The sequence below is a fragment of the Mustela nigripes genome, chromosome 5 (assembly GCF_022355385.1).
Source record: "Mustela nigripes isolate SB6536 chromosome 5, MUSNIG.SB6536, whole genome shotgun sequence".
Classification (NCBI taxonomy): Eukaryota; Metazoa; Chordata; class Mammalia; order Carnivora; family Mustelidae; genus Mustela; species Mustela nigripes.
In genome coordinates, this window is record NC_081561.1 from 8217402 (window position 1) to 8232838 (window position 15437).

Consider the following 15437-nt stretch of genomic DNA (forward strand, 5'->3'; position numbering starts at 1 on the left):
ATATGCGTTAAAAATAATAAACAAAATATTAGCAAATAGAACCCAATTACACATTAAAAATACATAATGAATACGCGGAATTCATTCCAAGAATTCTAGGGTGGTTCAACATTAGGAAATCTGTTAATATAATGCATCATGTTAAAATGGCTAAGGAGAAAGATCATATAATCATCATTGCAGGCTCAGAAAAGTCATTTGACATTATTTAATACTCATTCATATTAAGAACACTCAATAAAATAGGAATTTATGTGTGTGTGTGTGTGTGTGTGAATGAGTGTGTGTGTGAGTGCACTTGTGTGCCAAAATCCCAAAGGTAGAGTTTGCTTTTTATTTAATAGGAGAACATTAGAAGCTTTCTTGTTAAACTCAGGAAAAAAGCAGAAGAACTCACCATTTCCACTATTTCATAACACTGTGTGAGAGAGTTTTAGCCAATGCTTTTATTTTTTTTTTATTTTTATTTTTTTTTAAAGATTTTATTTATTTATTTGACAGAGAGAAATCACAAGTAGATGGAGAGGCAGGCAGAGAGAGAGAGGGAAGCAGGCTCCCTGCTGAGCAGAGAGCCCGATGCGGGCCTCGATCCCAGGACCCTGAGATCATGACCTGAGCCGAAGGCAGCGGCTTAACCCACTGAGCCACCGAGGCGCCCTAGCCAATGCTTTTAGATAAGAAAAAGTAACTGGAGGCATTCAAATGGAAATGAGAGGTCAAAATCTATTTGTAGAGAATTTGATTTTATATTTTGAAAACTCAAGATAACCAATGGAGAAACTACAAATAAGAGAATTTATCAAAGCAGCAGATTATAATAGCAACATAAAAAAACAATAGTTAGAAGTTGTAATTAAAGCAAAGATCCCATTTGTATTAAATTTAAAAAAATGGAGATACAGGGGTGCCTGGGTGGCTCAGTGGGTTAAAGCCTCTGCCTTCAGCTTGGGTCATGGTCTCAGGGTCCTGGGATCTAGCCCCACATCGGGCTCTCTGCTCAGTGAGAGGCCTGCTTTCCCCCTGCCCCGTGAGCCATTCTGCCTACTTGTGATCTCTGTCTGTCAAATAAATAAATAAATAAATCTTAAAAATAAATAAAAAATGGAGACATAAAAACATAAGTGTTAGTCACGTGAATAACAATATAAAAACACAAAGCTGAAAAAGTACAGTTGAACAAATGGACAGACATGCCATATTAATCGATAAATTGCCAATTTTTCTTTTATTAATGTGGTGAATCACAGTGATTGATTTGCAAATATTGAACCACCCCTGCAGCCTGGGAATAAATCCCACTTGACTGGGGTGAAGAATTTTTTTAAAGTACTGTTGGATTTGATTTTGGTGGTATCTTGTTGAGAATTTTTGCATCTATGTTCATCAGGGATATTGACTTGTAATTCTCCTTTCTAGTGGCGTCTTTGTTTTGGAATCAAGGTCATGCTGGCCTTGTAGAATGAGTTTGGAACTTTCCCTTCCATTTCCACTTTTTGGAACAGTTTGAGAAGAAAAGGTACTAAGTCTTTAAATGTCTGGGAGAATTCACCCGGGAAGACATCTGGTCCTTTTTTTTAAAAGAATGTATTTATTTATATGAGAGAGAGAGAGAGAGAGAGAACTATGCGGTGGAGAGGTCAAGGGAGAGGGAGAAGCGGACTCTGCATGAGCAGGAAAGACTGATGTGGGGCTCCATCCCAAGATCCCGGGATCATGACCCGAGCCAAGGACAGACATTCAACTGACTGAGCCACCCAAGTGCCTTCAAGTCACCTTTCTGTTCTCAAGCCCATAGAGTTCTAACTTCCTGCTATTTCCTTTTTCTGTGAGTATGGTGGACTGATGCATGCTCTTTTCTTTTTCTCAGTGGGTTAAGCCTCTGCCTTCGGCTTGGGTCATGATCTCGGAGTCCTGGGATTGAGCCCCGCGTTGGGCTCTCTGCTCAGAGAACCTGCTTCCCCCTCTCTCTCTGTCTGCCTCTGTGCCTGCTTGTGATCTCTCTCTCTCTGTGTCAAATAAATAAATAAACTCTTAAAAAAAAAAGCTTTTTATTTATTTATTTGACAGAGGGAGAACACAGCATGGGGAGCATCAGACAGAGGGAGAGGGAGAAGCGGGCTCCCTGAGCAGGAAGCTCAAAGAGGGACTCAATCCCAGGACCCTGAGATCATGACCTGAGCTGAAGGCAGACGCTTAATGACTGAGCCACCCAGGCACCCCTGATGCATACTCTTCACTCAAGAGGCATAAGAAAGAGGAGAAAGTGAATTTTATTTAAAATTAAAATCATGTGTTATAATGAACACTGGGTCTTATAATGAATGAATCATTGAACACTACAACAAAAACTAATGATGTATTGTATGGTGACTCACATAACAGTAAAAAAATGAAAAAAGTAATCAATGAATATATTTCTTAGATGGATTGGAGATATCCCTGTCAAGGTAGCCCGACTCATAATAAAAATAACTTGAGGATCTGATTTTGTCAGATGGAACACTTCTCTAATCTGTGGTTTTAAATCCACAGTACCTTAGGATACAAATTGAACGTCAAATGAAATTAATTTGGCAAGTGGAACATGAACTGGCTGACTTTCCTTTTCAGAGCAGGCCTGACAGCTTTCTGTATGTCATATTGGCATCTGTTAAAATGAGCTGCATATGCCAGAAATTGTTATTGTATCATATTGCTCTTAGCAGTGCCTATCAGAAAATTTTCAAATTTAGGAGAGAGCTTAGCTTTCTATTTCAAAACATGTTGGAGTTTTGAACCCATGTTCAAGTGATGTTAAGATGTTAAGTGACATCAACTGTGAGGTGAATAGTGCTGTATGTACCATGTGTGCTGGCTTCTCTTTGTCACAGAGACCTTCTGTTAAGCCATTATTATGTGCCAGGCACTGAACCAAGCACTAGGGACACATTGATGAGCACCCCTCCTCCCCATCAATCTTAGGGCATCTTGAGGGAAGAGACTAAAAGACAGATAATTGCAACCCTGTCGTAGATAATGATTGGGAAGCAGAGTTAAAGGCAAGAAGAAACAGAGGGACACTTAAGGTGGAACTTGGGGGAGGAGGAGGGTCAGGGACATTTCCAGGAGGTCCTGGTACCCAAGCCAAGACTTGAAGGATGAGAAGATTGGTTGGGACAGAGATAGGGTGGCGTGGTGTTGGGGGAGAATTCTGGGTGGTGGGAATTGCATGTGCAAAGACTGTATTTGCGAAGAGAACATGATTCTTTACAGGATCTGCCCAGGGTGAGTACTGAGAGGGGACGCTGGACAGGTAAGAGGTGCTGGTTGAGAAGTGCATTCAGAAGTCTTTAGTTCAAAGTCTCTTAGGTGCGTCAAATTCAGCATGTCTGAAGTGAGCTCACTGTGCTGTCTCATGCCCTCTCCCCAGGGCTACCCCTTATCTCCTCTCTGTTTCACTGAATGACATGCAAACATTTGCCCAAGTCAGAAGTCCAGGTGCCATCCCTGACTCTTACCTCTCCTTCATGTTCCAGTGTGGCCAACAGAGGGTGATTCAAGACCCAAGACAATTTTCCTTCTCCTGCCTCCCCAGCATGGGCAGACTGGCTAAGGGGGTCTATACTGGACCTGTGTTTGGGCCCAGATTTCCTTCTGGTCACTGTGACCCCATGCATGCTGCTCTGCTGTTCTCCATCCTCATTACTCATGCCCTAAACTGTCAGTCTATTTTGGCAGTGTCCTGCTAAGGACTGAGAATTTAGTCCAGACTCCTTGGCCCAGCAACTAAGGTCCTGACCACCACTGACTTCTTCAGACTCGTCTTTTGACATTTCTTCCCTTACGTTGTCTTCTCCAGCCCTGCCTGTCTCCTCACAGTTCTGAAAGCTCCCTGTGCCCTCTTGCCTTTGAGCCTTTGCATCTGTGGTTGTCCCCACCAGAAATGCCCGCACACTCCTACCCTTACCCTCACCTAGGGCTGGGGCTCTGAGCTCTCATAGTAGCCTTGGGAATGCTCTCTCCACAGGAAGTACCCCACTGCATTGAAACTGCTTTCTTGTCTCTCTGCCTGCCGCCAGCAAACCTTCCAAGGGCATAGACTCGGTCCTGTTTATTTCTGAATCATCAATACCTGACACAAGGCTCAGGACAGAAATGAGGATAAATTCATTTGTTGAATAAGAAAGGGAGGTGCAAAGACACAGAATGATGTAGAAAGCTAGTGCAATGGGTCAAAATGATTAACAGGCAAATTGTGAAGATATGGTAGAGTTCCGCCTTTAAGTAAGTGTTAAAAACCCAAAAGCAAGAAATCCATATGTGAGCTGTAGGCCAGTGCAAATGAAATGATTCAGAAAACACAAATTTTGAGTTGGCAAGCAGTTTCCTTAAGGAAAAATAATTTCCCTCAGTGGCCCCCAATCAGTCATTTAGTGATCACCTGAACCACCTTCCTTGAGCCCAGGAAGTGGCCATTTATCATCTCATCAACACCCTCTCACTGTCATACTTGTCATTGGACTATGACATTTGTCACTCACTGTTGTGCCCCAGACACCACGCTAAGCTCTTTACTTGTATTAACTTGCGGATCCTCACAACGAGGGTAAGAAAACGCATTTTCAGAGGATTCAGAGAGAGAGAAGTACCTTAGAAGAATGAAAGAATCCAACTTCCCCCAGGTTTTGACCCCCCCCCCCCCCTGCTGGACAGGTTCCTTGCAGCCTCATACCTCTCAGACTCAGTGGATCTCAAGGAAGCTCTAGACTCTTCTTGGGGACAGCACTCCATTAAAACTCAGCTAGAGCATGGCCTGAGAACCACCTGGGGGTCACTGCCTTGCTGTGGTGGCTTGCCCACCTACCAGCTGCTGCTCCTGGTGCCAACATTGTTGCTGAACTGAGAATGTGTTAGGGAAGAGCTGTTGGCCCAGCTTCAACCTCAGCCCCGGAGGTGATGATGGCAGATAATCACAGTATTTGTAGCAGCAGAGTATCTGCCCAGTGTGTCTGGAGGAAGGTCCAAAGGTGAAACGTGTCCTCTGTGCTACCCTTAAAGTGAAGGGTTAGCCTGTGACCAGCATACACCGACCCATCTCTTGGGGCAGGCTAATTCTTTCTCATAAGAGCAGTACAGGCTGTTGGATGCTTCTGTGTCTGTAGAGCTACTTCTTTGCAGCTGCTCCGAGTCACCTTTTCTCTGAAGACTTTCCTAATCCATCCATACCTGACCTGCTCCTGACCACGGCAGAGCAGAAGCTGGGCATTCCTCCTTTTGGGTCCCCCTGAACTCTACAGGTACTTCCAACAAAGCACTTGCTATACTTCATATCTAGGACTCTTCCAAGTAAGCAGTAAATCACTGGGAAGGTGGCTGGCACAGAGTTATCATTCAATAAATGTTTCTAGAATGAGTGAATGAAGATTAAATGAATAGTAATCATAGGGATGAAATCTTAGGAAGACAGAATAACATTGAAGAAAGAGGATGGGCTTTACAGTGGTCCAAACTATATACAAACTCAAGGACTAGCAGTCCCCATGCTGGTGTTGAAAGGCCCCACTTGTCCCCATTTATGGAAGATATGGTTGAATTCCTACCCAAAAGCTATTTTCCTTCCTTTTCTTCTATACAATAGAGCATGCCTTCAATAATACTGGCAGAAAGTACAGAGGCAAAACTAATGAACCAAAGGTTTGATCATTTTGGTCCAAAGTAGGTAACCTATTTTTTCATGGTCTTTTATTGCTAATAATTTTTAGGATGGATTTTTAGAAGTTATTTTTAGTCTCTTTTGCAAACTTCAGCTCAGTTTAGACTTTTTCTTTCCCAACGATATTCATGTATATATTGGTTACAGTTGTCTAAATAACAGTTCCACAGACTCAGAAGCTTAGCGCATACAAATTGATTTCTTGCTCATGTCACTGTTGAGTGTGGGTGTCTGATCAATAGTCATTTAAAAACTCAGGCTCAGCTAGTCTAGTAGTGACTCTGTGATCACTGAAGACCTTGAAGTGGTCTTTCGATCTGAACTATGGATGGAAACACTGGAAGAACATTGAGGGCCATGTCAAGTGCTATGGGCTGGGATTGAAATGGTCACACGTCACTTCTTTCCACATGCTATTGGGTAGAACTCTGTTGTGAAGTTTCACCAAACTGAGGAGAGGCTGAATAATGGTTTCCATGTATCTGCTGGTTCTTTGACTTTTACCCCCAGGTTCCATTTTCCATTCTCTTTAGCTCTGCTCTGGGCTCCAGAAATCTGACATCACCCTATGGATGACGTTACCCAAGATTTCTCAACCTCTGGCTTCTAGAAAGTGTCATTGTGGGAGGCACAGACAGGGGATTGCAGGGCTGGGGTTTAGAGTTTATATGCCTTACTCCCTTCTTCCATTTATTGGGCTGTCTGATAGAGTCTGACTCAATTTTTGATGTTTGATGGCTGACAGCTTTTAGACTTCTGGCTAACCCTTCCCCACCAGCACATACCTGGGACTTTATGTAAGGAAATTCCACACACCTCCTTGAGCTCTTGACATCAGTGGGAAGTTTGAACCTCATATTTCTAGTCTGGGCATGGGAACCCTTCTTCATTCTGATGCCTTAAGCATGATGAAGGTCAAAGCAACTCTTTGCTCTTTGCTTTTGCTATTCTAGACAGCCTTGCACCTAAAGTCCCCTGGGTGTGAGTAATTCGTTTCCTTCCAACTCTCTTGGTGGATGAAGAAGTGTCATTAGTCAAGATGGCCAGCCTTCAGGAAGAGTCCCTCCTGTATGTATGGGATGACCAGAACACAGGCTATGCTTTCTGAGAGCAGCTGGCAACTTAGCAGTGGTAATGGCTTTCTCTTCTTCTTCATCTCTGGGTGCCTCAGCATCCCTTATTGATTTTCTTAATCATTTCCACACCTCTGTAAATAGTTCCTTCATTAAAGTTTCTTGAGGCATCAGGGTTGGATTCTGTTTTCGGCAAGAATTCTGATTGATAGTGGAAGAGGAAACAGATTTGTGGAACATTTAGTCATTTGCTGTTACATGATGGTCAGTGCCAACCTTTAGATTTTATCTTTGACTTTCAGCATATATGGCCATGCCAACCTAAGTAAATGGGATTCAATTAGGAAGTTGAAAAGAGGAGCATCTTTTCCATGTACTTGACATTATAGTGTCATTTTGCTCTAAAACATTTTTGAGGAAAAGATGGGATTTACACTTGTATTAGAATGAACACCACTCACCTGAGCCTGGATTCCAGCTAACACAAGCATGTTTCATGTAATTTTTCAGTGTAAGGCCAACTGTGATTCTTAGTAAGGGAGCACTGCTGTGAAGATCAGTCTACAAACTAGATACACCTTTTCCTCCAACTTGTCCTGCTGAGGTGTATATAGATGTGCATATAGATGTCCTTGGTTTAGAATCAGCTGGTGCTGGAAACAGGTCCATGCAATTAAGGAAGGACCTGCCACAGAAAATCGAGAGGACAGATATGTGTTCCCATAGTGGTCTTGAAATTCCACAGATGACCTGGCTGCTTGTACCTTATTCTCATTTGCTGCATTTAGATTAAGCAACTGAAACTTGTGTTGCTGGACTTCCTTTGATTTCCTATCAAGCATTTTCCAAATTGAGATGCATTTTCAAATTCCCTTAAAGTTTGTGAACAGGAATTGCCAGGGAGGTTGGTGTCTTTGCTCCTGATTTGTGTGCCTTCACTAGCTTCCAGCTCCTTCCAGTTTCTCTGGTGTTAAATTAATAACAAATGATGTAGAGCTGACAGGTAGGTGAGGATGGAGAGTACCATGATATTAAAAAAAAAAAAAAATCTCCATCTGTTATGTAGCAAGACGTAAAACACTTTGTCAGGTTTTGCCTGTAGGTATCTTAATTTAACTTAAATATTTTGCTCATATCTCTTTAACCCAGAGGATGGAAAGATGGCCTTCAACCTTTCTCTTAGCAGACTTTGTACCATATATTAGTGTGATACAGAATAACAAACTTTGCCTATTATTTGGAATTATTTGAAAAATGCACTGAATGCTACAAAAAGGATAAATATGATTTCTTGATGGGGGAACTATCTGGTTCTCATTTGAAGTTATAAGAGCTCATACTTTGGATCAGTATCAGCATTTTCTGACAAAGCAGAACTATCCAACTCTAACTGCCTCAAAATCAGTGTGCTCTTTGTCATTCTGAGTATGTAAGCAATGGTAGACCACCTTGGAAATGATTCTTAGCAAGTATGCTGAATCTTGGAAGCATGATTTGACAGTATTTAAACTGTATGCATTTAGTTTGTTTTGTAGATTGGGTTTCAATGCAACATTTCTTTAAAATATTTTTTTGTAGAAAATTTCCAACATACACCAAGTAGAATAATATAAAGAATCCCTATACCAATTCCTCAGTTTTACAATGACAATATTTCTTTTGAAGAGAGGTGCTGCCACTGAACATGAATTTAGAAACTGCTGGATTGGGTGATGTCTCAAGTTCCCATCATTCAGTTTTATAGGCTACTTAAGCTTTCCTGTTTTGAAGGTTCTTGGTATAAATTGAATGAGAAGATGTTGATTTGTGTTCCTCCTGAGCTGTTCTTTTGGCCACCAGTCCTCTTCATCTCTGCTCTCATATTTCCCATGGACATCTCATCTACTCATTTCTCTGCTGGATACAATTTTTTTTTGTAAATTTTGCTTCCAATCTGCATGCCTGAGGAGGGGTGAAGTTAGGCACACTTTACAACTGTTTCTGGTCTTTTCCTTTGTTTTCTTTCATACCATCTAATTTTACTGAATGACCAACGCAGCTATAGGGAATTATAACAAAAGGAAGAAGGCTAAAACTGAATCCAAATCTGACTAGGCTGTTAGTTCAAGATCTGGTGCCTATCCCGGAAGTTATACCTTTCCTGAGAAACATACCCAGGACACCCTCATAGATCTTCCCAGATCCTAATTGCATTTCTCCCATCCATAGGACTGATATAATTTCACAAACGGTTGGGACTTGAATTCCATATATCAGCTCCAAGGGAGTCTGGGATTGAGACTTTCTGGCTTCTACCTTGAGAAGGTAGAAGGAAATTACGAGAATGTAGGCAGTTGTTCAGAGATGCTAGTTGGCTACATGTGATGAATATGTAAAATGAGTCTCATGTAGACAGCATATGGATAGATCTTGCTTTTTTATCCAATCTGATACCTTAGATCTTTTGATTGGAGCATTAGCCCATTTACAGAGTAACTATTGAAAGATATGAATATAGTGTCATTTTATTAACTGTAAAGTCACTGATCCTGTGTATTGTCTCTGTTCCTTTCTGGTCTATGTTACTTTTGAGCTCTCTCTTCGTTTACAGGATCCCCTTTAATATTTCTTGCAGGTGGTTTAGTGATCACAAATTCTTTTAGTTTCTGTTTGTCTTGGAAACTATCTCTCATTCCATTCTGAATGACTGCCTTTCTGGATAAAGTACTCTTGGTTGCATGTTTTTCTCATTTAGTACCCTGAATATATATATCTTGCCACCCCTTTCTGACCTGCAAGTTCTCTTTGAATAGGTCTTCTGCCAGTCTAATGTTTCTTGTAGTTTAAGGACCTCTTCTATTGAGCTGCTTTCAGGATTTTCTTTTTATCTCAGATTTGCAAGCTTCACTATTATGTCAGGTGTTGACCTACTTTTTATTGATTTTTGAGGGGGATTCTCTGTGGCTCCTGGACTTGAATGTCTGTTTCCTTCTCCAGATTGGGTGAGTTCTTAACTATGATCTGCTCAAATATATCTCTGCCCCTTCCTCTCTTCTTCCTCTGGACCACAATAATTTTAATATTGTTTTGCATTATGGCATCTCTGATTCCTCAAAGTCCCCCCTCATGATCCATCAGTTGTTTTTCTTTCTTTTCCTCAGCTTCCTTACTTTCCATAATTTTGTCTTCTATGTTACTGACTCTCTCTTCTGCTTCATTTTCCCTAGTCGTTAGAATGTCCATTTTAGATTGCATCTCAGTTCAAGTATTTTTAATTTCAGCCTGATTAGATTTTAGTTCTTTTATTTCTGCACTAAGAGATTCTCTAGTGTCTCTTATGCTTTTTATCAAATCCAGTTAGTATTTTTATAATCATTTTTTCTAAATTATGACATTTTACTTATATTCATATGGATTAAATCTATGGCAGGGAGTATTTCCTCTGGTTAGTTCTTTCTTTCTTTCTTTCTTCCTTCTAGTCATTTTGTCTAGAGAAGAATAGATGAACAAGAGAAAAATAAAATATATCAACCATGACCCCAGCAGAATATACACTAGACACATCTGCAGACATCTGAAACCAAAAAAAGAAAAGAAAAAAAAAAAGGGAGAAAAGAGAGCATATAATCTCACAGGTGGACAGAACAGGGTGATCCACTTGGTCCTGGGTGTATTTTGGTATATTCTGTCTGTTAGAAGACACTAAATTCCAGTATTGTAAGAAAGAAGAAAAAAATATATATATATATACAAAAATAAAATTAAACACAATGAAAGGAAGCCAAAAGTAAAAAATATACCTATAAAATGTAAAGGTAAAAAGGAGTATTTTAAAAAGACTTAAAAACAAAGAGTTGATAAAATAAGAAACTAGTTGAAAAGGAAAAAAAGAAGAAAGAAATACTAAAAAAATAAAGAAAAGAAAATACTCATGTGACAAAAACCCTTGAATTCTGTATACTATTTTCCCCTAGCACAGAGGTTTTTCAGTTCTGTGTGATCCATTAACTTGGCATTAGCCTGATGTTTCTGCTGGTCTTCTGGGTGTAGAGCCTATTGTACTGATTCTCAGGTGTCTTTGCCTGGCTGGAGTTGCACCACGCTTTGCCAGGGGGTGAAGCTCAGTGTAAGTGGCTTTGGGTTTCTCTATGTGGCTTTATTGCCTGAAAACTTTCCATGCTACTTGAAAGAAGTGGTTCTTTTCTATTTGTAGACTTGTACCAATTCTTTTCTTAGATCTCAGGTTGAATTCACAGGTGTTCAGAATGATTTGATAGGTAGCTAACTGAATTCAAGGGACCAGGTGAAATGAGAGTTCCCTTCTCTTCCATCACCTTCCCCCCAGCACTCTCACACTTTTTTTGATTTTCTAAAGGGACGTATTCACTTCTTTTATGAGGCTTCTTCTCTTCCTTTAGCTGTGGACTTTGTTCCATCAGTCTTCAGGTTGATTTCTCAGGTATTTGGGATGATTTGAGCTATCTTATGCTTCATGGATAAGGCCAGCCTAGAGTTCTCCTACTAGGTTGCCATCTTAGCTTCCTGAGCCTACCCAGTCTTATCACAGCACCAGATCAGTGGGGGATATCCAGTTCTAAATTACACTTTTAGTACTTTCTTTTGGTCTTTTTCACATTTCAAGTGATGGTCATGAGTCATTCTGGTTGTTTTAATTTTTTTCCTCTTTTCTGGTGAGGATCCATGGGGAATCTTAGAGCTTTACGCATGAGAAGAGGAGTTGCAGCTTTCATACAGATCAATGACATTTTGAAAAATTTACTTCTAAAATTACCAAGGCTTGGGAGTCTCAATATCAGTTTTATCCCAGTCTATTAATGAAGGGTGCTCTGACTCAGGGTACAGGGAAATAGACCTTACCTCTGGAAGAGCAGCTTCAAACTTCTGGAAGAGCATGTGGGACTAAAACTATTTTTGCAACCATTTTTTGGAAAATGCCATCTTCTAGAGTCTCCCTTCTCTCTTCTCCCACAATAATTCAAGTCTCCCCTGTATGGAAACTATACTTGCTCCAAATCCTCACCTGAAACACGGGCTCCAACTCAATGTCCAGTATCCCATCATTTAGGTCTTATCCAGGGGAGGATGAGGCTTTTCAGCATTACCTCTGAAACTACTCCTTGACAACTTTTTTTTTTTTTTAAACTAAAACACCTGTAAATACAATGATACATTACCTGGATCCCACTTAACACAACATGCAATGATGGAATAGAAATGGGATAATCATTGTAGACATCCATGTTCAGAAAAGATGAAGCAACATCCCTCCTTTACAGGTTTATAAGAATCCTGAAATCCAGCTGGGTGAGTGTTGCCAGTTCCATGATTAAGACCAGCTCCAAAATTAATGCTTGGGGATGGTTCACTGTGGTTCTTGGCTCCATCTTCTGAAATAGCTTTCCTCTTCCATTGGATGTGGATCTTGTTTGAAGCTGAATAATTCTTCAGTCCACTTCCTAACTGTGCAAGTTTTAGCATTCATTTTGTACTGTCTATCCTTTCAATTCAAGCTAATATTACTTCTTTAAAAAATTCATAGATTTTTTTGGGGGGGGAATTGGTTTATAATCTATCCCATTAGACAAAAACAATACCCCAAATCTCTTGAATGAGCCCCTCTGCAGCTTAGATTCCCTGAAAGGAAGCTGAGGGACAATGACTTTTAAGACCCCCCATAGAGATGTTTCCCTATTTGGAAGTCTTCTGAGGTCTTAAAAAAAGACTTTTCAGTCACAACCTTGGCTTCATCTTTAGGCTATGTTCTCTTGATCATGCCTTGGATTCAATTTTTTTCCAACATGTATTTCTTAGTTTTATCACCATTTGCCATCTGTAAAGGCTGGGAGTGAAAAAGAGTTTTATTTATATTTATTTATTATTTAAAGAGAAGAAGAAAGAGATGCAAGGTTGGAGACATCATGACCCTGAGATCATGACCTGAGCTGAAATCAAGAGTTGGAGGCTTAACCTACTGAGCCACCCAGATGCCCCAAGAGTGTTACTTTGAACCTAGCAAGTCATGGATCCTTTTTACTTATTAGTTCTTTAGCTTATTTAATTTACTTTATTTCTGTACTCACATTTCACGCTATACAGCAAATAGAGGCAGGTGGCATATCTCCTATCTCCTTAGCTAGATTATCCATTTCAGACACACATTTCTATCTTTGCATAACAACAGTATTGCTAAATTTTCTGATACTATATAATGATGATCCCTTTTCCCCTAGCGTCTCAGAATGTTTCTTGATTTTCCTTTGAGCTCTCTGCAACTGCCTCCTTGGGTCCATTGATAAGATTCTGCTCAAGGACCTCCCCTAGGCCTTCAGGATTACTACCAACAATTCTGTCCTGAAAACTTGCATGTATTCTAGGATTTTGTCAGGGCAGCACCCCACTTCCAGGTCCCCAAATCAGGTTGTAATTTGTCTGTGTCATCCACAGCACAGCACTGGGTGGGTAGTGGACATCTGATGCAGAATGGAATTGTGAGCTCTTTATTTTTGTCTTTCACATTTTTAGTGATAATCATAGTAGTTATGTTATTTTCATTTTTTTTATTAGAGGGAGCCTATCTTAAAGCTTTATGCATGAGAAGAGAGTAGTAGTTTTTACAACAGATCAATGGCATTTTGAAAAATTTTCTTCTAAAATTACTTATTACTAATTACTTATTATTAACTATTAAGTGAATTAAAATTACTTGAGCAATTTGAGACACTATGTTTTTACTCCATAGGAGCATTCACAGTAACCAGGTAATCATTTATAAAATAAAGACAAAGATCAAAGTCATTTGATATTCAGACTGATTTTCTATCTTTGTTTGCGGAGTTGGTGGTTGCTGAAAATGATAAACTTTCAATACATTTTTATTTAGGCTCATTCTTGTCAGGAAGTGAAATTTAATCCACTTCAACCTTCAAACCATTGACTCTACATTATATTTATTCATTAAAGTAATAAATCAGTGGGAGTGAGGTTTTCTTTTAAAGATATATTAAATGGTGAAAATGATGAGTTTATTAAAATGTCTGGGAACTTTCATTTTTCATCTTAGCTCCACCTTCTGCAATAGTATGATCCCATCTATGGGTATGTGGCATAACTCACTTGCTTTTTGAGTTGTTTCAGGTGCCTGTGCACCATTTGTGTATATATGGTGGTTTCCCCATGTCTGCATAAAATGAAAAGTGCAAGGGACAGTAATTAAAATTAGGGACACAAAAGAGAGCAGAAACATTAGCATTTACACATTTTGGGGGACAGATACTACCCCCAAAATCAACATGCTGATGCATTCCTCCACTGATCCCTTTGTCTACAGACTCCAAATCCCAGTCGTCTGTCTTCAGTCATGGAGGCTTGCAGGAAAAAAATCCACTCACCAACCTTGAATTGAATTTCAAAGGTAGGTGATAACTGAATGCAATTACCATAACTATTATTTTTCTGTGAAAAATAAATTATTGATGAGGGTGGATTTCTTTCATATTTTTTTTAAGATGGTTGCTATTGGGGGGCACCTAGGTGGCTCAGTTTGTTGAGTGTTTGACCCTTGATTTCAGATCAGGTCATGATATTAGGATCTTACGTTCAAGCCCCATGTCAGGGCTCCACACTCGGCCAGGAGTCTCCTCTCCCTCCCCCACCCCCATGCTCTCACTTGCTCTCTCTAAAATAAATCTTTTTAAAAATATGGTTGGTATTTGTTACTATTTGTTAAAAGGATAACAGCACAACTTGCCTACAGAAAAGTGTCCCAGTCATGAACATGTGGATCAATGAAATTTCACCAGTAGAACACATATGTGTAACTCAAATGTGTGTCCAGATCAGGAAGCAAAATCTCCCACACCCCTTCTAGTCATGACCTATCCCAAGGGGAACCACCATAGATTAGCTTTGCCTATTGTCAAATGTTACGTAAATATAATCATATGGCACGTTCTCTTTTAAAAGCTTTATCAAGGCAGAATTGGCATAAATAAATTGCATATATTTGGAGTGTGCAATTTGATGGGTTTTGACATGTGAATGCACTTATGAAACCATCTCCACAATTAGGATAATGAACATAACCATCAACACTAGAGTTTCCTTATCACTCTTTTCCAGCCCTATCTCTCCTCTCCCCAGGCCACCACATTCTGTCACCATAGATTAGTTTGCATTTTCTAGAACTTTATATAAATGTAGTCTTACCGAATGTGTTCTCCTTTTTTTTGTTTCTCACTCCCCTTAATTATTTTGAGACTCATCTGTGCTGTTGTGTGTATCTAAAGATCATTCCTTGTAACAGTTGAGTAGTATTCCTTCATGGATATACCAAAGTTTCTTTATCCATGCATCTGTTAGTAAGTACTCTTTGGCATCTGGCTTCTTTCACTCAACATTATGTTTGTGAGATTCATTCCTAGTAGGACATTTGTGGGAGAAGAGGGGAAATAATTTTGTAACACTCCGTGGGATACAACTCTGTACCAGAGAAGATAAATCTATCTACATTTAGTGTGAGGTCACTCACTGTCAATGTTGTCATTCACAGACTAATTCAAAGCATTTATTGAGCATCTAATTTGCACAAGACTCTGGGCATTTTAGAGAATGGTGGATTGCAGTATTGTTTCTAGTTGTTTTTTGCCTTCTCTATAAAAGCATTATATATCCTT